We start from the raw sequence: 24,416 nt of genomic DNA, 5'->3' as shown, positions 1-24,416 counted from the left end.
ACACCAAAATAGCAGCAGCTACATATCCTCTGCATGACAGTGTAATTTCTTCTGCCTTCAGGCAGTGTCTAGCACTGAAATCATAGCCTGTTTACTTCTAGCTGGTGCTATATTACACCAAAGACTTAACTCTTGCTTATATAAAACTTGCACAAAGACCAATTTACTCACAATGGTCCTATTTAGAGTTTAGAGTCCCAGCCAGCAGTTCCTTTTACAGCCAAGGCAGTGACAGTAGTTGGAAAGAGCCCTAGTTCTCATGCAGAGGTACAGAGGAGCTCAAGCCCTACTGCTACTTGCATTCCCATAAATAAGTAACAAGCAAGCAAATATATATGTACATTCACTCTTTTTGGTTTGGAAGCTGTTTAGAATGGTCATAAGTTTAATATTTCAAGATATTGTCTTCAAGATTTTTTAAAATCGTTTTTATACCTAAATCCTGGCGTATTTAAAACATATCTTTCATAGGTTAATTGAAAAGTAAACGCTTGCCTGAAGGGGTCTTGGAATTGATATTTCTGTCCTCATCTGAATTGGGATGCATGAATTCTGATAACCATATGAGAACCAAAGGAGGGGAACTTGAACTAAAATGAGCAAAAGAAAATGCAGTGATAGATACTGCGACTTCAGAAAGAGGAATGAAATTAAATTATTAGCTACATCTGCAGATTTGCAAGGTATTAGCAGACAGAATTGGAGAACTGAAAGGACAACAGCCTTCATGCAAGAGTGAGCCGGTAGGAAGAGCAGCACTCTATATGCCCTGCTGCCTATATAGTTCAGCAGACACAAGCAGTTTCGCCAATGCCCATGTAGCTGTCTGTCACACAACCAGATGAAGTTGCTAGTGACTACCTGCATGGTACTACCCATCACCAGGCATGAAAGATTTTCACACAGTAATTCTTTAGCCAAAATGGTTCCTTTAAAGCGAACTTTTCAGGTACGTCTGTAACAGTAAATGAAGCATGTCTACGAGTATATTGCAGGGAACTGAGGCCAACTGGTACAAAATGACATGTGTCTGGGGTGGTAAACTCCCCTAGTCTGCAGAAGAGTGGCCTCATGGAAACTGCCTTTTGGGAATGAACCCTGGAACACTGACTACCAAACAGTGTCCAGGAATTAGCTCACTGGATTTGGCATCAAGTTAATCAGGATATTTGTCTGTAAAACTTTTAACTTGGACATTGCTAAGGCAATTCGGAATGTTCCCAGGTCCAGTCTACATCTACACAGAGAAAAACTGCAACCCATCAAACCATCTTCAGCTGGTACAGGGGACATTGTTCAACTTCGTGTTAAATACGAGAAAAAAAATGGAGCCCACAGCTGAGGAAAAAGATACTACTTTGTTACTGCAGTGAGAAGGCAAGCAAGGATCTGCATAGTAACAACTGTATCTCTGAGGAGACGGTCTGGTTAAAAACCTAAGTCTTCTATCCACACAATGCAGAAAAGCAAAGAAGTGCCCTACACACTGTGTTCATAACCTACACGGTCATGATTACTCTACTGTCCCACACCAGATGACACCGTTGTCCCGTTTTGGGGCATTTGTCCTATCCTACCCTGTTTTCTGAGCATCGCAACAAACAGGTCTCATGGACAAGACAGGGATAAATGATGCCTGGAGTCACTAGCCAGGAACAATTAGGAAACAATCATGACCTTCAAGCTCCTAGACCTGATGAAGCCACAGGTGAGTGAAGGGTGCTCTCCCTCACGGAACAAAAGGAAACACAGCTATGGTGGACTCAGATAAAGCATCCATTTCACAAAACTCCATTTTTCCTGGATGCATTTCTCCATCCTTCTGTGTAAAATCCAGGTATGTAACTTAAATTGTATTTGAAAACATTCCTTAAAGCTGCACTACTTTCATATGTGATACAGTGTATGACAAAGCAGAATAAAGCAGACATTTCTGCACCTTTGTGCTACACTAGGAAATTCCACTGCCATATTTGGGTAGGTCTCTGTTTTGTCATTTGTTATAATCTATCCCACACAAACTTGCTTAATTAGCTTCTATAAAATTAATTTTCATTATCAAATTTTGCATGCTGGGAGGGCAAATGTCTCTAGTCCTTTTTCACACATAAAAATGTCTTACAGTGATGCCCTTTATCTGTAATATTGATATAAATTATAAATAGTGTGCAAAAAATTCTAATTACCAACATCACCTACAATTATTTTATACAAGTGTTTTGCTGTTGCTAGCCACTTTAATGAGCATTGCCTCCTAGTACTAATCAACATTTTAAAAATACAGTTTTTACATACTACAATAAAGATTATATAGTAAGTGTTAAAAAAACTCTTCAACTTCTATAAGCATAAGATGAGTAAACAACTTTTGTGTATTAAAGTTATCTTGATTTTATGGCATACTTCCGATTCCCAGACTAATAAAACACACGACTCGTCTTTTCCTATATTTGGAAATTAGGAACAATTCCATAGCTAGCAAGTGAGTCCTTTAACCCACCTTCTCTATCAAGGAGTGTTGAGAACTTGAGATCACAGGTTCTGTGCAGCAATGGAATTTCGTAAGTTATGTTATGAGATTACTCTAAACAGATTTTAAAATAAATGCTTTCAAAAGTCAGAGCCTAGTGAAACTATTCTTACTTTCTAACTCTTCCAGAACAACTTTCTCCTTTGACATCTGCAGCGAACACAAAATCCTGAGAGAACCCTGCGACTCCACGCGTATCTCACAAGGCCATCTCTAACTTAACAAAGTCAGTCTATTTTAGTCAAAGAATGCAGCAAGCCCGATCAGACAGCCACTATCAAAAAGCGTTTAACTTCAGAGCTGCAAGCCTAATCTTCTGCTGTCTAGCATGCACCAATTAAGCACCTATAAAGAAGACACAACTAGATTCACAAAAAATTTCCGTTTCAAATTACTAGGTCACAGAGAGCAAATACCACATATCATCAGGAGTCTCCAATAAAGATGACCTATAGTTTTTCCTATTAATGTTATCATGCTCAGTCCTTCTCAGCCTTATTAGTTTGTGTTTCTTGGAAATATCTAAACCCTCTAAATACATCAAAGCCTAGAAATGTTTTTATTTGGGATTGAAACTGTTTCAGTTTTCATTTTAGTCTTTATGTTCATTGAAATCTGACACTTGAAGAACAGTTTATAGCAATTTTATAACATCAAGCTACTCAGTTATTAAACTTGTAATGTGTATTTTTATAGAATAAATTAAAAATTCTACAGCATAAAAATTAAGTATAAACAGAGACTAGCTTATAAAGTATTACTGCCTACAGCTAGAAGGTTAGACTGGTAAAATGGAAGTATGATCAGTCTACCCTCTGACATTTTCAGAGATTAATCTCAAATTTCAGGGTGGCGGGGAAAATCAGGGGGTTTTTTCAGTAATGGAAGATTCATTTCTGTATTAAAAAAAAATCCTATTTTAATATAAACACACAATTCTAAGATTTTCATTTTTCTTTATATTAGAAAAACTATTTTCTGTATTTGAATGTGTCTTAAGCGTAAGACAGGGATGCCATTCCTCAGGTTTGGGTCTAGCTATTTTAAGTTCTGTGCTGAAGCACTGCTTTAGAGAAACAAAGGTGGTGATAAAATTCACGTAAATTGTAAAATACCACAACAACAGAAGTTCCTGTATTAAGACCACCTTATCAGTGAGTCTTCCTTCTGCTGGGTCACAGGACTCAGTAATTAACATCAAGACCCTGACACTGAGTAAAGCCTCAGCTTTCATCTACTTCAGATGACCTCTTCAAAGCTTGACTATAAGATTTACTTGCACTAATTAACAGAGATCAGAGTCAATTAGCTATTTTCAGGCTGCCCATCACATCACAAGGCACCTATGGTTGCAGTGATGCTGCATGACAGCAAACTAGATCAATTAACATAACACAACACTCGTTTTCTTCTCTAAATGAGCATCTCCAGATTTTGGTCACCTGTATAAATATTGTCAAGACTGCACAGCCCAGCACAAACCCAGTAACACTGCAACTCCTTACAAATAAAAAGTACTGCTTTTTTCTAACTGTAACAACAAATTCCCAAAAGTACCAAGAAAAATAATAATAAAAAACCCCAAGTTAGCAGTGTTCTTTTAACATTCCATAATTAAGGATCAAGCTTCCTGCATAGTTGCTTTTACAAGGATCCAGGAGGCATTTAGGAGAAGCAAGTAATAGAATAAAAAACATTTTCACCCTGCAGTCTCTCAGTAGAATGCATCTTCCGTTTGAAGCAAGGCTGGACAGCTGTAGCAAGCACGGTACCAAGCCCTGCATTCAGACCACAGAAGAGTTTCACTTTGCAACTGAAGCACTGCAAGTGCTGAGCCTGCACTGCCGTTCATCTACCAGTTCTGCACTTTGCAGAACATTAGTTTCTTTGAATACACCGTAATCGTCTGTTCTCTGTTAATTACAGCCACCAGTAATAGAAAAAGTCTTTACATAGTATGCATTAAAGCTAACAACATGAATTAATAGTGGCTCCATCTTTCAGCTGAGCCAGGACAAGCCTAAATAAATGTGATCTTAATTTTGCTCCATGACAATATGCACAGAAATACAATCCCAAATTATAGTATGTATTTTGTGCTAGTACATCACAATGACCATTACATAGGTACCTCTAAAATCTACCTTGAAGGCAGACTCAAGCTTCCTTTCCCTGGCATTTGACCACGTAGAGCTAATTCGCAACTTCAGATCAAGAGGACAGTACCTGCAGTGACATGCTGAGTGCAAGGACATCCCAAGGTCAGTCCCACACCAACACAACTGGTCTGCTGAGACTACAGTCACAGCCTTCTTGCAGCTGCCTGGAAAATACTTTGCAGATGGACTTTTCATCTTTGGCTGATTTTACAGATTATTTCTTATAAGCTATCTTCACATCTTAACTTTTCTTTGGCAGGATACTGAAAACTGGTTACTGCATGAATCTGCGTGCTTTTTATTTTGTTACCTTTACACCATGTTGAAGTAAAGCTAACTCACATTCTGCATTTTCAATACCATCTCAGGTTCTGTTACAAGTGGGGCACAGTCAAATTTTCAAACAGCAGAAAACCTCTGAGATGTCACAAAACCACTGCTTGAGCCAATGAGATTGAGTTCACAGAACTATTACTCAACATGCTGTGGATATGAAAATGACTTGTATAATTTTTTATTCAATGAAGTTAATTAGATTTTTTTTCTGCTGTTATTAATGTACATCCTATCTGAGTAATTATGATCAATATGAACATTACATTGACACAGGCACAGCCATATATAAAAATTCTAAATTAAGCCAAACTGATCATGATGCAGATTGAGTAAGGTATGAGAGGGATCTAGCCAAAGCAAATGAAGGGCTGCATGAGGTGTGATGCCTCCAGTAACAATAATGGCTTCTGAAAGGAGTAAGATGAATGTTACCAAGCTCCAAACTGCCCACCAGCTTCACAGCTCAGGCAGGAGCAGATGATTATGTGGAGCCTGCCAGGCTGACCAAGTGCATTCCTCATCTCCTGCAGGCAACAGCAATTCCTGTTCCAGATCGGACAACTGATGAAACTACACCTTTAAAAGTAGTTTTCTCTCTTGATCTGATTAGGTTGATTAATCCAGGGCACTTGGGAAACATTACATTCATATAGAAACATTTCCATATTTTGTCTTCCTAACCAAGTCTTGTTCCAAAATCATATGCTTGGTCTCACTATTTCAGAACCGCCAGTAATGCAGATCATGACTACAACTCTGTCCCTTTATTTCTAACAATTAAGCTCAAAACAAGTGGACAGCTCACTGAAGATTGCTGTCCTAGGAAGCAAGATTAAAGATAGCCTGAGATAAATGTAAAATAGAGGTAAACATATTTTTAAAAGAAAAAAGATTGAGGCCAACCAAATCAAGACTGGCTAAAGAAGGGGCATTTTTATTATTTTTTTTTTTTAAATCTAAATTAAAAAAAAAATCCACCCCTCATTAAGGACTTTTTAAAACTCAACTATCTTATTAATTGACTCTAAACTTGATCACGTCCTTTTCTCCAGAAAAGTTCATTTTCAAACCACATCTTGAACAAAAGATTCCAGGGCTGCTTCTTATTCGAATTACCCGCTTGGTTTGGTCATGTACACACTTGTGTATCATCTCATTTTTTACATCTACAGAAAGCCAAGAACCCCAAAACCCATCCCCCAAATAAGCCCAGGTTGTGTGAAGATCACCACAGTGTGGGAGAGAGGACAGCCAAAATACTTGTTTCCACGGCTTTCAACTCGCCTGGACAGCAAAGAGCTGCACAGTTTGTCTTGCGCTTTCTATTTTAATAAACAACTTCATATTTAAGTATATTTTCTCCTAACTAGTGGAAGTAACCATATACATACCCATGTATTGGGTATAAAACTAGACTACTTAATACTCTCAGCAAAGGTTATTAGCTTCTAGTAGTGTTTTCTTCACAGACCAGTTTTACACTCGTAGTAATAGAGCTGATTACGAACACCTGCATTTTACAATACTGAAGATAAAGGATTAGCCTGGCAAAGTTCTTCAGAAATAAGAAGAATTTGTAAAACATTCACTAAAAGATATTTTGTTTAGAGCACAACAAGATTTTTCTCTATACCTCCGAAAAATCTGCCCACTCGCCACGTTGACACACTGCATCTCCGCAAAGCCTGCCAAAGCAGCAGCACTGCAGCAGGCTCTCACAGAAAGGAGGCAGCCAGAACAGCCAAGCAACTATTTAGAAGTTTTCCTTCATAAAATGGTGCTACTTTGGTGTTGATACTGACCTTCACTGAGCACAGAATATTCCTTCTGCAAATAAAGAAAATTCTTTAATAAATGTGGGAATAGAGTATAATCGAAAGGATGTGGAAGAGAAGAAAAGACATAGGAACACAGTGGGAGAACCACCAAGTCTGAAAAATCCTGTGTCCTGTCTTATTTACTATAAAACCAAATGAAAGTCAGAAGAACTTCAGAGACAGGTTGAGTTTTGGTGATTTCCATGCCACCCACCCCACCACCACCTCCCCCCCCCCCCCAGTTCAGTGCACTGTGAAAGAAGTCAAAGATAATACTGAAATTAAGCTAACCATACTTCCTTCAAACATTTACCCTGGGCCTTGATCACTGGACCCCTCAGCCCATTTCTATATCCCACCCTTACTCTTGCAAGGGAACCTAAGCAGAGAGAGTTTCTCACACCCAGTCAGGTGCTGCTTCTCTTCTCCTCATCAGAGCTTGGCACAGCAGGAGAGTCAAGTCAAGCTGCTGCACAACTGCAGCAAACCTGATCAACTGATCCCTTCAGAAAGGCTCTTTCTCCACAATTTCCTAAAGCCTGAGCCAAAGTCTCATGCATTTTACTTTGTTTTCAGAATCCTTTAAAAATGTCCCTCTTAGAAAGGCATTCATACTGAAAGACATATTTAATCTTACTCTAAAATTAAACTTCTTGAATGAAGCAGATTACATTCACAAGTGTGGAACTCATGATTCAGCTTCCACCATTCACGTCTGCCTTAGTGCAAAAATCTTGCTCAATTTGCACAAACAAACCCTGCAGTACTCCACATTTTACTGAGAGGAAGAAAACATAGAAGAATTGGAGACTTGTTAACTGTTCTTTCTTTTCCTGGATATTTTCATAACATTATTTTCTCGTAGATAATCAAAGGGAAATGGATAGTGGAACAATTTTTTTTACCATATTAAAAAATACGATAGATTGCCAAATCATTAGAAATCACTAAGAGGAAACATATGAATAGTTTTTCCCTCAACTGCAATTGTTAGACTAGTACCCCTGCTCTCTCTCTTCCTCCTCCTGTTTTCCCTTTTATATTATCGGGGATGAGCAGATTAGCTGATTACTCCTCAAGCATTGTCTCAATCCTCTAAAATCTCCTGTGCTTCTCAAATTCCCTGTTCTTCTGAAGCTGCAAAATAGTTTCCTTCAGGATGCCATAATGTTACACAGTTGTTACAGGCATGGCAATGTAATTTTTCCTATCACCAGCTGAGGTTCCAGAGGCTTGAAAACGTTAAAATCAAACACCACCCCCAGAACAAAAGCAACAAAACTCCATCAAAGACTATTAGCAGCATTAAGGGGATACTGTTTGGTTGAAAGCAACAGCGTTTGACAATATTGGTAAAATTAAGATTGTTAAATCTCCTGTAAGCAATAACCACTGTAGATAGAAGAGAGAGAGAGGTAGAGAGGGAAAAGACAACTGATTCTCAGATGTGAACAATGTCTGGGATTTCACTAATGACTTCTGAGCTATCCCCTCCTTAGTGACCTCTCCTTCATTCAGAGCGGTTGTTTAGAAACAAGATGAACCACACAGACCGAAGTGATTCCGCCCCAAAAGTTGTTGGCTCAACTACACAACCCTGCACTGCAACCCATTAAATGCCTGGACTATATGCAAGAAAGAAGCATGAACATTGGATTTCTTCTCAGAGAAAATATGTACCCAAACACTTTGAGCAGCTCTCTGTGAAATTCACTTCCTGACACATCTTAACATGAAGGTATTTCCAAAAAGCATGCCCTTTCCAGTAAAGTAACAGAGGATGACAGTGTCAAAGGTGATCAAGGTCTCCATATATTAAACCACAGATTTCCTTCTGTGAAATGGTAATTCCCTAAAACCAGCATAAACACCAGACCTGAAGACCAGCATGAACATGTACATTGCAATGATTCAACTCATTCTTTACAAAAGCATTGATCTTTTCAGCAGATGAGAACTCATGCTGGACATAACAATCTTAGGTTTCTATGATAATCTCAATCTCTTTTACCTCTAGGTATATGAGAGCAATTTTTCACACAATGTTATTTGTATGCATTTCAATCCTCCTGCCACTTTTTTTTTTTTTTTACTTTTCTAGAAGGATGTTATTATCCAAACATCTGGATCTGTCCTTTTCTCTATAATCTAATGAGCAATATTTTATGGGCTGTATATTCATCTAGAAATATTGTATATGTCTGCAGTTACATACACTCTATTGAAGGTAAGAGAGAAAAGGATACTGCTTATGTTCTTTATACCTGATAGTGTTTTATGTTTCTTATGATGAAGAACAGGACCTGCAAAGTCTACACACATTGTAAAAGCCTGTTTAAAAACTACTCACCTCATGATCTAAACTACTTGCAATAACAGATTATCTGATTAAAGGCTCCTCTAACATAAGTAGATGAATTTATCTTGCCAACAGGCATAAATGAGAGTGCATCCGCAAACTTACAATAATGTTTATCTATTGGTCTCTTTCACGGCTCAATAACATGCACTGAAGAAGCATTTTAATAAATTCTTCTGGCTTTTATACTTTGGGGCAGAGGGGGAGGGGCAGGAAGAGAGAAGGAGAAAACACAGACATCTCCAGTTTTCGTGTAAGCCAACAATTTAAAAGGGGTCTATTACAGTACACTTGGCTCCTGACGGAACTACTCGAGAACCTGTCATGTGGCATGCCAAGTTCTTTTAAACTCTCTGAACAGGTTTATTATTACTGCTCTACAAAGTCTGCAACAAGTCTTGGCAGACCTACCACTCAACAAGAGGAACACTAGACCAGATGTGTTTAGAATCCAAAAGCACAAAGTTGCCATTTTCCATTTACAAGTCACCTTTAATCTCTTCAACTAACCTTTCAAACTGCAGTCAATCCAGGGTCTTGTCTACTTTAGCAAGATAGATGGATGGAAATGTAATGAGTTCGTTCGGACTAACTCTTCACTAGCCAAAACCACTTTTCTTGTACATTAATTAGCCTTTTAGTAAATGTAAAGGAAGTCCAACTACAATGACTAAATGCTGATGGGATGTAAAAATACAGTGCACAGACACACAGTATTTCACTGCAGCACTGTCTAGAGGATGTATGCAAACATATGTAAATAAACCTATCCAGGTTAATTTTTAATGACCTTTTCCCTCTTCCACACCCCTCCCCCCCTTTACATCTGCCTACCAGAAAGCATCTGGAATGACAAAACTATCTTGCTAAAAATGTCCAAGATGTCACTGCTACTGACTAAATGATCAGTGATAAGAATTTTGAAATACCACAATCCCTGATATACAGATGTCCATGTAATATAACCATGTAGTAACATTTACTGAGCTTGGTATTTTTTTTAAGAGTTTCTGGATGCCAGACTTGAAACAGAAACACTTTAAGAAAGAAAATTAAATACCAAGACACTGGAGCTTAATTCTGCAGCAAACAGTAACTGTGCTAGCAAATTCAGGACGTAAGTAATCAGAGCAAAAAAAAGTTCTTTTCATAAGAGCTGTGTGTATCAGTGGCTTGTGGAGGCTGAAGACTTCTCAGAGGTTTAAAATGCAAGCTAAAGTAAGAGCAATGGAAAATATCACAGTATTTCAAAGTGCAACCATCAATATATATTTTAAGATTTCATTAGCATTTTCTAAAGAGAAAACACACTTTCTCACCTGGAATTCTTTACAAAGATCCTGTTCTAGAATCTGAAACAATCATTTAAGAAAGTTTACATTTCACTAAATTACTATAGAGCTGTGGTAAAGTACTATGCCAAATGCAGATTAATAAAGGAGTGAATTAACCCCTGCCTAAAGGAATATCACAGATGACATTGGTTTTTGGTGATACATGCGGGGGTTTTTTTTAAAGGTGGTTGAGGGGGGTTCGCACCCATTGTTTTCCTAAGGTTTAGAACGAAGTGCAAAGCACCAAGAATCAATGAGAGAGAAAAACGACCTGAAAATTCTAAGATAATTTCCTACCCATAGAGTATCTAAATTTCCAAAAATGTCATTTTACACTACTGAAGAAAAATTGCATTACAAGGAATAACTGTAGGAATAATTGATCTCTTTCAGGGAGTAGAAAGTCATGCACCACGCAAGTTTCTGGTTGGTAATGGAGTACTGAGATTCCACACTGCTTCTCAAGTGCAAAAAAGCTGCACCTTCATCAAGAACAGGCATTTCTTCAGAAAACGTGCTTCCCCATATTTTGTGTGGTACTATTTTTCATTAGACAAATAAACATTAAGTAACTTTAAAAATTAAACAAGAATTGTGTACTTTAGGAGACAGGTCAATATGATGATCACTTCCCCAAAGCAGCTGAGAACACATTAGAGACCATGGATCTTGGTGTTTGGTTTGTTTACTTTGAAATAGCAGAGACCCTATTAGAGTAGCTGCAGCACGGTTTAGTGAGCACAGAAGTTTAAACAGCATGGAATAATGTTAATCCATGATCAATAAGCATTTTTAACTAAGACCCAAGGAACTTGCAGAAGATTTTGAACTGTTCACCAACACCCAAATTTCCCAAACTTACATCCAGCACTTGCGTAAGCGTTCCCTGACAAACCACATCTAGATGTCCCACATCTCTGGTAACAGAAGTATAACATCTTACATCAGTGAATGAGTGTCTTCATTTTAGATCGTATGCTTTGGTCAGAGAGATAAGTTGCAATCTTACAGTTTAAAACAGAAAGCTTACAAACTAGGAGCATGCTCCAACAAACTTAGGAGCATCTTTCCATCACTTCAGTGACGATGGTTTCTCACCAGATGGTACTACAAATTTTTCCACATTATTGTGTTGAGCATGGTAACCCAATTTCAGGACATTATATAGGTGTTCTACCTCTTCCCTTGCACAAACCAAGATGAGCTGCTCAAATCTGAATGACTTCATTGAAATAAGCATCATACAGCTGGCCCTCTCAACAGCTTATATACACCTATTCTCATCTTAATGATGAAGAACAGTAGTAAAGGTCATGACTGAGACCTCCCAGGATGATGAAGAGCTGCTAATTGTGCCACAAGTTATGCAACTGCTTTTGGGGAGGGGGAGGAGGGAAGGGAAGGGAAGGGAAGGGATGGGGGAAGTTCAAAAACCAGACTGCTACAAAGAGAGGCCTATGTACAACAGATAGATATCTATATAACTGTAGGGATAAATACATACCTGTATGCACAGGAACGTCAGACAGAGCCAGACACCCTTCTCCTCAGGGGAAACTCAGAACCATGAGACACTATGTGCATTTTGCTCTACATGACCACCACACACCTCCCAATATACCTCCAAGGTGAACGCTGGGGTCTGACTCAGAGATTGATGAAAGCTAGATTATCTGTGTTAATATTCTGGTAACATAATGTCGGTGGAGTGAAAGGACAGGCATATAGGAAATGAAAGAGGAATATTTCTGTCTATCAGGGCTTCTTTTGCAAACAAAATTTTGGGAAAGAGAACTCCTTGGACAGAAAGTCTTTTTGCATAGAAATTTTTCCATTCAGGTCATGTAATACAACTAATCAATAAATAACTTTCTGAAGACAGTTGAAGAACAAACACCCAGTACAAAACATGCCATAAAATGGGAGTTGTTTCTTCCGATGATATGATGAAATACTCCAAATGACACAAATGTCCTCCTACAACTCCTTCTGAACTTAATGCCAGGACATGTTTGGTTACTACTTGTCAAGTTAAGTTCATTTTCTCCTTTCAACAAGCACCTCATACAAAAAAAATCCTTATTAATTAATGTTATTATTCCATAGCAACTTCCTTTAGACTGTCACAACAAAGATCTGTCCCATCATAATGAGATTACGTAAAATACGCTTCCTCCTTAGTTGTATAACACCACCTTTACATTAAGCTGCTTCTACCCATTGATGTTTTTACTGAACATGCATGACTTTAGGACAACCAAAAATATGAAGTTGCTTTCCTCAGTTTAAGAAAGCTGCTTTTATGGTCTTGCTGCTCCTTAACTCCTTAAAGGACTTATTAGCATTATTCAAAGAGATAGTTGATAAAGAACATTTAACTGTTTAACAATACTCAACAGACAGTTGATTATAGAAAGACATGTCAGTGCACATATGGCAGGCAGATAAATTATGCACATCTGGATTACTTTTGGCAAGAAACACAGCTAAGTGTCTAACGCCAAGTTTAGCAATCTGTCACTATCAATATGTGCATTTATTTAAAAGACGTCAAGGATTCAAAGTCATATTTTCTATTTCTTCATAAATGTTCCAGCGCTTTATGAGACGGCAAAGCAGGTGACAAAACACACTGCTTAAATTGCCAAAGGCTGCATAAACAGGGATAATTTTGAACTCCCCATGCATATAGGACGAGCCAAATTTTCAAGTCAACTGTATTCTTCATTATTTATAATAATAAAAAATTATGTATGTAGACATGTAAGCAAGTTCTGAATAACCATCCTCAAAAAATTGCTGAAAATGGTTAAAACTATTTGCAAAGTTCAAAGAAAACTAAATTAAACTGAATTATCAGAAAAGGTGTAATTACAACCTCATTTGTAACAGTAATTACTTATTTTTAGCGAAACTTTAATGAGAAAACATGCCACCCCATATCTAACTTTCTTGGCCAAAGCAAAATAACATATTAGTGGTAGGTAGAGGTTACACATCTTGAAAGGCAAGCGTAAAACTAAAGGTTGAGAAGTCATGCTTGTTCTTAATTTAAACCTAATACAAGTAAATAAAACAGAAAAACTCCAGTAGATATAATTAGTATTCACCACAGACACCAACAGTTACAAAATAGCACATCAGGTGATTAGAAAGCCAGAGCTATTTTTCTTGAAAGAACAGAGAACATGACCAAGAAGACTTTTATAAATCCAGAAGTGTTTAAAAGATCTGAAAGTCAAAATCAAAATTTGTGGCAAAAAGTGTTAAAACCATTCAACTCATACCTAATAGAGGGGTGAAGGGAAAGTGGAGGAACAGTATTAACACTGCCTATCATTTTACATGTAAAAAAGCTACAAAAACATCTTGCAAGAGTTCAAAGACTGCCCATTGCTTAAAAGAATGTGAAACCCCCTTTGGCTGATGCTGGTGTCTTTGCCATAAGAAACTCCATTCAGCTTTAGCTGAAGGATCATATTAGATCCATCCATAGCCCTCTTAGGATGTGCATTTCTGAGGGGAACAAAACCTCATTCTGTCTCATTTATGCTGGCTAGATGTGCTAAGAGAAAACATTAAGCCTGCACAGGTAAATTAGTAACTCTTACATTCAAATGTTTGACTTCATTAAGGAAAGTTAATTTTTCCACGTTTTGTATGCAACAAAGTAACTCCTTTTCATACTCTCATTAGTATACAGTTACATGAACTACAGAAAGTTTAATTATATTCCTAAGAAACGGAACTTGAGAGATACAATAATATTTATTCCAAGTACTTAATCAAAGTTATGTTAATATTTGCCATACTAAAATAAAACAATTTCTGAATATTTCTGAACCTACAACCCTGGCATGCTTTCTATACTAGTGGCCACCATTTACTTTATTGCACACACACAGAGGTGCAAATAACCAGCCACAAGATTTTCCATTTTAGAATAAGGAATTGATTCACCATCTTAATTGAACACTAAATCTGAAGCTGTGACTGAGCTTCAGATGTGAACCTAGCCAAACATGAAAAAGAAACCGCCAAAGTGACAGTAGAATTAGTTTCCTTCTAGATGGACAATTTCTCCTCAGGTGGAAGAAAACATATTACCCTGCTGGGACTGGGGACAACAGATTTCATACCAGTCCCAGGACACACTAGGCAGCACAAATTCACATGGGTCTTTGAGAGATTCACTTAAAATGGCTTTTTGTTTGTTTGTTTTTTCCTGCGGGTTCACTTCTTAGTGAACCTGTTTCTCACCATAAATAATGTGTTTTTCCTGTCTCTGGTACCCTAAAAATTCTCACTTTTCTTCACAAGTGTTTAAAGTAAACATGCAAAATTTGGCACAAGTATTTTCCACAACAAAAGAAGGACTTGAGCAATTCTCACTGGCATGTATACGACAGTATTTTAAGCAGATTATTAACTAAATTGAGTTGGAAAAAATCTCTTGGAAAAAATAGTAAGTGCACAGGGTTTCTTACGAGGACAAAATTCTTAAACAGCACTGAAACGGGTAAACAACAAGCTGAAGAGTGCCACAGGTTAGGTATAATACAAACTGAAACTCTCTATTGGGCACTTGACACGAATTACTTATGTGCCAGCTAAAATGAACAGACAGGAAACTCAGTAACTTCAGCTGCACTACATTTTACTTTATAATGTTTTTGGTATAGTAACTATAGTCCTATACTGTATAAAGAGTGACTTTTCCATTGCACTAATTTGTTCAGACTCAATCGGCCTTACCTCAGTGTCTAGATACACTGCGATGTCCTGAACATTGAACTCTCTACCAGCAGAGGGGGACCTCTATTGTGATTTCTTTCCTTCAATCTGCTCCAGAGGCAGCCTTCTAAATCCATTATTTAGCTTCTAATGAATTTCTTTTATTAACCTCATATATAGGACTAGGCAAATAATCCTATTTCCCATGGACGTTTGGGACAGAAAACTAATATTGTCTGATTGCTCTTGTTGCTTTGATTACACCACAAGACAGTATTTCTAAAGCTACTTCTAAAATTGCGAGTATACCAGCATGACTGTATGTTAAAGGAATTGTACATACTCAGGTTTTTCTAAACCCTTGTTTTAAATAACCTCTTATCAGTAACAGAACTCATTTCACTATCATGATCTTTGGAATTTTGTTTTTCAATCAGAGAAATCAACATTTCTTTCAGCTGTTCTCAGGTCTCCAAGTTACTTAAGACTACAGATTGTCATTATCATCCAAAGACACTTCTAAGACTTTTCTATATAGACACAAGTGGAGTGCAGAATTCATGTATTTCCACAAAGTCAACTGTAGACTTGTGCTGCAAGTCCACAGCAAAGACAGGAAATGAACCTGTATTTCCTAACATCTCAATAATTACACTGACTTCTCTCACTGTAGCAGTTATTTCTCATCTTCATTTCTCTCCCCCAGGAGCTCCCCTTGGATTAAAGCAAACTGCATGTGTTTTCAAATGAAACAACTGGTAATTAGCTTGTACAATGACAAATAATACCATTTGTCAAAAATATAAATTCCTTCTGCTCATAGCAACTGGAGAACTGGACAGTGGGCATTCAGTGATTTTGCTGGAGCCATTGAGTTGTAAACTTAATACATAGAAGCACCTTACGAATTAAAATATTTTAAATATACACAGTTTCTATTTCATGTATGTTGTGAGATGTCACCCACAAAAGATGCTCTAGGATTTGTGTTAATGAAATAAGAGTAGAAGATTTAAAATAAGAAACACAAGTTTAATGTAATTCAAGAAAAATACCATGAACACATTCTTCAACTTTTTACTTACTGGAGCTATGATAAAAAGTACCCTTAAAAACCCACCGCAGGTAAAGTTCTGTTTTATGGGGTAAAACACTTTTCACACTACAGGATAAGTGCCACACAAGGGGAAAACAAAAACACAAAAAACAACCCAAATCCCTGGCTAACTTTGCCAAAATCTGATCTGAGTGCTTAACTGTGCCATTGCGTTGTGCTCAAACAAAACTTTGATCATAAATTCCTTTTCAGAGACCAAAATGAATGACAATAGGAAAGCAGGTTTCTATGGCAGGGCAGCTCTGTTAAAGCTTTCAATAACCATGTCAGCTCCCAGGGGCTTTAATTTGCTTCTGTGGTGGCCTTTGTTTTTATCTTTAAAGAATTCAGTAACTACATGACACACACGTACCTATTTTTTTTCAGTATTCTTTGGTAAAATTTTAATTGCTCTCAGACAGAGATTTGTGAGGGGCGACGGAGCAGATTTGCAGAGTACCACGGACAGGTGAGGCTCTGAGCTTCTGACAAGGCACCCCAAACGACAATTTCAATTCTTTTGGGGAAGCAAAACAGGCAAGCACAGCTCTCATTTTCTGCTTTTTAGCATTCTTCTTCCCACTCAATGCTTCGGTGACGTTAGCTAGCACACCCTGTCCGTAAATATTCTTTTCTCTGCAAAACTAGTTTCATGGGGGGTGAAAAGAAAGAAAAGGAATTTTCTAGGACTCTAGCTTGCTTTTCTTCTCTTCATCTTTTCGCCCTTGTTGTTTGCCTGTTAAATTTAAGATGAAAAACTGGGGTCTGCAAAGACAAGCAAAAGATTATTACTGCATGACAAAAACAAACCTTGTCTCTTCTAACAACAGCCTGCCAGCCCCAAAGAGACTACAGGAGACATTTGGCTTGGTTCTTCCAAGGCAAAACTTCAGATACTATGTGTAAATAATAATGTTTCCCTAGTGCTATGAAATACAAAAAAGCTGATATGGCTCTAAAATATAGCACCATAGCACAGTAAAAACCTTGAAGGATCCAGTATCCAGTGCACAGTTCACAGGAGAAGCAGTACGGGGTTGTTGGAAGGTTTTTGGTACTGACTCATGCTTTGCATAGAAAATGACCATGATTATGTTTTACTTTGTAAATTACCCTCTGTGCTGCGCAGCTCATGAACAGGAGAGGTTATGATGGTGGTATCTGTATCTCTTCTTCTGTAGCAACAGTTAAGTATTCTACTAAAAGAGTACATATATAGAAAGCCAATTTAAAATCAGGGAGGTTTTAAGTAACAAGGTGACAAACAAACTATTTTTTAAAGGGGACTATTTTCAATAGCCATGAAGTAGGAATTTGCTCACTATGAACAGACTTAAATTTTACTCTTATCACCAGAAGTTATGCCTTTCAGAGTGCTTTCAAGTAAGATAACTATAAATATCACAGTGATGAATAAATGTTCACATCTGTCCCAGCCACAAAGCTGCAGAGAAGCTGCAGATAACGCTGCATTTCCCTGTTTCTGAGCACTGCACAAAACAGCTATCTAAGCAAAATCTGAAGATGCAAGAGAGAAAACTTTGATAGACATGGTCCTGATTCAGATCTATCACTGTTGTAGAGGAAGGGCAGTTGTCCAGAGTGCAGTCAGCTGAAAAATGCTAAATTTGTGGAATCCTGTGGTGTTTTGCAGGATTTCTGGCAGAGTTTTCCTGCATTTCTATAGAACTACATTGGTTTCTTGCTGAGTCTTTTGTGGAGCTCAAGCTGCAAATTCCTTTAATAGGTACAAGATTGCCACACTTTCCAGCAGTAATACTTCATACCAATCTTCACAAAACTCCCATAAACTTGACTCCTGAGAGCCTCATCAGTCTAAATTAAGAACAAAGTAAGTGATGAAGACACAAATAAGGTCCAGAAAAGAGAACTGTGAATCAGATTTAAAACTTTTTAAAATCCCTGGAAAAATTCAGAATTTTATCAAAAGTTGCAAACAGCTCCACTACACAGAATAGCTGAGTCTACTTTTTTACCTATTAATACAAAATTAAAGACTAGTTATCTACTAGCTCTTAGATTCTGTACATTCACACTTATATTCTGAACATTAGCACCTACATTCTGACTTAATTCTGCAATACTGTCAAACAGAACAATTTTTTTTGTACACAAGAGGAATTAAAACTCCACTAAGAATAGCCAAGCCAAAGGAGTGAAAACAACTGACATAATCCAAACAATAACAAATAATTTTGAATCTACCAGGTGGAGAAAATTCAATGGGTATAGAAGCAAAATGATCACTTTAGAATGGACATTTCACATATGTAAAAATATTTTACAAGAATAGTATTTCTACATTTTTAATAGCATAGCTGAATGAACAAGGAGGAAAATGATCACACAGAGAATATTAAAATCACCATAGATCTAAAAAGTCATTAAACTCAGATGACTTAACTGTTTCTAGATCAGACATCCATCAGAAGGTAGTGAAACTGACTCTGCATACTGAAAGAAAAAAAGTATGCAGAATAATTTTTTTGTTGCAGATAACTAATTATGAGATACTATTATCTCTGTCTTGGGTAACTTAGGAATGCCCTTTCAGGACTTGAAAGTGCTGTATCAATTTCCGATTATAACAATAAAAGAGAATCTAAACTGATATCAAATAAATCAAAATCTTTTTCAAAGGGTCAAAAAAGGTTTTGAATGACACAATGCTCGATGTCAGAGCAAAATCACAATCTCTTTCAATTACTTTGCAGCAATTGCTGCCATACAGGTTACAAACTGATATGTCACAAAAGAAGTTACTTTTAATATAAAATATAAGTTTAAATCCAATCTTAATTCAAAAAACAAAATTGATTTTCAGTCACACAAAAGTAACCTAATGAGCTTAGGCACGTTTTTGCAGCATTTGACGTATTTTAGTCATATGACAAACACAGTGAGTTCCTTCCTGATAATCCTGAGCAGAACAAGTCAACTTCTTCATTGCCTGATCACAATACCGAGGTAATACATACCATATTCTTGAGCATTTTCCATTACTCATTGCAGGTTCTCAGAATACTTAAAATCAGACTTTTCATAACACAGAAGTTTAATGGATTGTAGGACCAGAAAACAGTCACACTAGTTTGCTACTTAAATTATGCATTGCCTCACTTCTCTAGGTCTCTCTGATGCTGGCTGCACCAGAGGCATCTTGAAAAAAGAGAAAAATGGAAATATGCTATGATTACATTTATAGCACCAGCTGGGACACCATAGTCTTGTTTTCTGTGCTGTTTGTCCAGACTTTTGCATTAAGCTCTTAATTCCTGTTTCAGATTTAAACTCTCACTGGAATCACCATTAATTAGGCAGCCATTAGCTTTCTAGCTGAATTGCTTTAAAATTAATAGAATGCTGTTTATCTACCTCAGAGATGACAGCCAAATACATTTGAAGACTGAGGTTCCAATCCTACACTACTATTTCAGTTAGCAATCTAAGTACAGGGAGCAAGCTGCATGAAAAGATCCAGACATCCTTCTTGCTAAAATCCATGAAGAAAGGAGCAATGCAGTTCCAGGCGTAAATGCAATTGTCTCTGGTACAACAATTTGTAACTATGGTCTCACTTCAATTCAGTTTTTGTGTGTCTGAGAACAAAATGGAGTGGTAAGAACAGAAATGTATTTAAACCTTCCTGAGGAGGACAGTTTGGCAAAATATTTTGCATCTAAGTAGACAGATTTCTAATATCTCCTCAGCCATCATTCTACCAAGGACATTAGTCAAGTTCTTCCTCTTTCACTGTATCTGTTTTCTCTCTCCATCTCCTCTCTGCCTAAACTGGCTTCTACAACCATGTTTTAGAGCACAGCCCTTAGCTATCAGATCTCCTCGCCAGCAGAACGTTGGTTACAGCTGCAGACTCTAACATTTTTATAGAGTGATACTTAACATACACTACGTATTTCATCTTCTAATGCCTTATGGATATTCAGGCTGATGCACATCCTGATCAATAGTACACAGGATTCAAGCATCAGACCATGACTGAATCAAATGAACACAGGGAGGCTTCATGTGCCTGCTGCCAGACATGGTAGATTTATAAATTACCTCTCAGTCAGGTTCTAACAAAAATGGAGGTGCTGCTTTGCTGACCTACCCTTTGAACACAGCTCACTTCTGAAGCATCCTTTCCCCCGGACAGGGGTCAGGGACTTGCTGATTTGCAGCCTTCTACACGCATAAAACCCATCAGCCGAATCCTGGGTCTTACAAGGTGCAGGAGCAGACCCTTTAAGCTTTGACCCAGTTTGGCCACCAACAGCCATCTTCCTGACTCAGCCATGCTGTCAAGCAAATGCCAACAAACTAACACGTAACAGACAAAAACTTAATTCAATGCTCCCGATTTTCAAAACAGGCAGTTCTTCAGTCAATAAACATTCATTCTACACTACAAGTAAGTGAAAGGTGACTAACAGGCAAAAGACTTTTTAAATGCCTGGAGTCTGGAGAGGGCTTGGAAGGAATAAGCTTGTCAGAAACTGCTGGCAAGCACAATCCTACAACAGCCGGCAATGGGATATCCAAGCATGCATTCTTGCTTCTTTTCCCAGACCGTAGTATTACCACCCCCACCCTCTTATTTATGCAGGGAAAGGGTGGCATTACTGAATTCATTTTCTTAGTTAAGCAAATTTTTTTCCTATCGCACAGAAGGAATGACTTCCAAAAGGAGAGGTAGCCAAATACATCTGGGGAGCATTTTAAAGCCCATTTTACAGTTACTAAAATCTGAATTGTCAGAGTCCATTGGCATAGCATAACATTTCATTTTAATGCAACGTATTAGCTACCGCATTCCCAGTTCAGAACATTTCTAGAGGTATATTTCTTAAATATAGCCCCAAGACACATATAATAACAAAAGAAAAGTAGGAAGGCACACCCATTTGCTTTAGCAAAAGAACACCTGCAACTACTTTCATATTTTGTTTCTCCTATTTTGCCAAATCTTAGTGGTTGCATCCCATCTGTGATGTGGACTAAATCATACCCACTACACACCATTATGGATTTTACAGTGGATAACCTGCAGGAACTGTAACATAATCTGCATGAAGGTACAATATTTTGCTGCTAGGTAATGTATCACGACATACAGATAAACAGAAAAAACTTATGTGCTACATTTTAGTACCTACAGCAGAAATTAACATCTCTGTATTACATGAAATGCTTTCTTAAAAGACAATTATGTACTGGAAGGGAAATTTTCCAAAAGCCTAAATTTTGTCATAATTGCCTTCTTTTGTGAACAGTCTTTCTGTAACAATACTACCATTAAAAAAAAAAAAAGTATTTTCATAAATTCATAGCAAGTTTAAGTGAGAACAATCTACATGGAGGCAAAATACGTATGTTTTAAAAACTATTTTCTAAAAAAAAGCTGCAAAAACTACTCATGTCTTTAAGAAAGCCAATAAGCATATATGCATATATAAATTTACCATGTTCGTCAGATGGGTAATTTTTACTCTTCCAGTGCCTGGGACTGGCAGTATCAGTACATTAATCTACTCTTGGAGAGACTTTTGTTAATCAGTCAATTCTGAAATACTGGTCCAGTGTCTGTCTTTCTAAACAAATACACTCAAAAATTAGTCCAGCATGATGACATTAGTCTCTTCTCACCGACTAAACGCTTTGTAATAAGCAGATTGGTGGAGATGACTTAATTCAGACACACTAAGTAACTGAATAATTAAATCAAATAGAAGAGCTAATAAAGAGTGCACGGACACTGCACAGACAACATTATTTAGGGAATAGAGAAAGTCCATGGAAAGAGAATAGTAGTAAAGCTTAAGTGTGTTTTGATTCAGGATTCTGATTTGTTAAACATTTTCCCATCATTTTATGCCCTAATAAGTTTCCATTGACCAACATGACCTAAAGCTACAGAGAAAGCTACTCAAGTGCAGAGTTCCCTAGAATCTATCTCCACCAAGTTGCTGCAACTAAACATCAGTTAAAATAATCCAGAAAAATGGAAATGTAGCCTGGTAAAATTCTTTGAGGCCAGTCTTTGAGTCTACTAAACACTAAGTTACTTTGGACACTACTCTGTTTCAAAATAAATTAACTCTACATCAAAATTCTAATAATTTTGCAATAAGGTAAAAATAGGAGTGACACACTGGGAAAATCATTGAGAAACGCAGCACTGTATACAGAAAATGTACTTTGTTTCCCATGTCCAACTGTCACGCAAACTTCAGTTTATCAGGAGGTAAAACTTCATCATATGTCCACTGCAAGCAACAGAGGATCAAAACTAACCAAAACATTAATGTGTTACCCAGCGCAGGTAAAAATTGAAAGTTAATGTTCAACATGATTAGCCTGACACCCTATTGTCTTCTCTTCCTTTTAATTGAGAAGAGATGCTCCCTTAACATCAGTGAAATTATCTGAAAGATCAAGGGGAGCAGAGTTTCTGAAGTCAGGTAAGAAAAAGTCTCTTAATTATGGTCAGCGGTTCTCAGATGTTTCATTTTGTATATTTGCTAGTCGTAATGAGACACACTAAGATCAAGACAACAAACTCTGTCTGTGTAGTACAATCTAAAAGTTAACACAGTTGTATGCCAATTGTGGAAAACTGATTTTTGACGGCCAGCAGGAGTAAGAATCAATTAGGGAAACTTCTGGTAGCAGACAGAGAAAAGTACCTTACCCCTAAGACCACCCATTTGTTTTATTACCTACTGCTTCAATGCACAATGATAATATAGCTAAAAGGCTGCAGTTCAATTTTTACTAAAGCCAACTAGATAAGAAATAGCAATGACAAGAGTTTGCTATGAGTTAAAGGCTATCAATGTAATGGCTTAAAAGGATGTTCTGTATGGGACTTGTACTCTTCAAATCGTGGAGATTCAGGCAACAGCCAAGTAAGTGAATGAAACAGAAGAGGAAACGTAAATTCAGAAACAGGTAGCTCTGACTCTTTCTTTTTGCAGTTGTGAAACAGGAATAAAAAAAATTGCAAATATTAACCAAAGACAGCAAAGTATGTTAGCCTGTCTTAAAGGCAGGCTGTCAAGTCCAATTCAAGTGTTAGGAAGCAACGCTTGCTATTAGGAAAAATAATTCTGCAGAAAATAAAGACAAGGGGCCTCTGCATCTGTAAATGTAAATTTAAGATAAACCTGAGTTCACCTCGTGGCCAATTCTATGAAGATTAGTGTTTAAAAGAAGCAATAAAGTATAAGAGGAGAAAAAAAAATTGTAATATGGTGCAGAGGTCTCAAAATCTACATTCCTGGGCAACTGGTGCTAGAATTTTATTTTTACAAGTAAATGCATATGCGTGTGTGTATATATATATATATTTATATAAAAAGAGAGAGTATTTGATAAATACAAATAAAAAATATACATTATACGAACACGCGCACACATACACTCTACAGATCTCAAAATAAGCAGCACGGGCACATAATTAAGGGGTCCCCAGGGCTCATAAAGAAAGTGCAACGACCTTGTTAGTGTTTGGCCTTTCTTTCGCAACCAGTCTCATTGTAAAACAGTCAACCATGAAAGTACTTTAAAAAGCTGGTTTTCTTTTTATATTTACAGCATGATTTTATAACGTACCTTTCATGTTTTAGAGAAGCTGGTACTTCTGTATATCTTCCTGGCAAATGCAACACGAACCACAAACTTTCTAATTTACAACTTTAAAAAATCTGAATGCTTTTGAATACCAGGATTTTCAACTTTGCAATTTAATGACAACCCTGCCTTTGGCCTTTCCTGACCTGTTGTGAAGTAAATCAGGCACACTAATGTGGGCTAACAAGTCTTTTTCACACTGTTCGATCACCCCGCATCTTTTTTCTCCACAGACACCGCCTCTCTCCCACTCTCTGTCTAGCCATCCTCCCTCAAAGCAAACAAAATGGTCACTGTAACCCTGCATTACTGCTCATTAGATCACAGGTTAGTCAAGTGGAACTGCCCGAGGTTCCCAAAGGAGAGCTATACTTCAAAAATCTGTCCATGTCAAA

At 37.4% G+C, this 24,416-nt stretch overlaps 1 protein-coding gene across 1 annotated transcript in view; it reads right to left on the bottom strand.

The window, feature by feature from the left end:
* ARL15 (ARF like GTPase 15) overlaps positions 1–24,416 on the bottom strand; it is a 228,249-nt gene that overhangs the window by 97,345 nt on the left and 106,488 nt on the right. The window lies entirely within an intron of this gene.

This window comes from Gallinula chloropus (genome assembly GCF_964237585.1).
Source record: "Gallinula chloropus genome assembly, chromosome: Z".
Classification (NCBI taxonomy): Eukaryota; Metazoa; Chordata; class Aves; order Gruiformes; family Rallidae; genus Gallinula; species Gallinula chloropus.
This window is presented reverse-complemented; position numbering and strand designations above follow the sequence as displayed.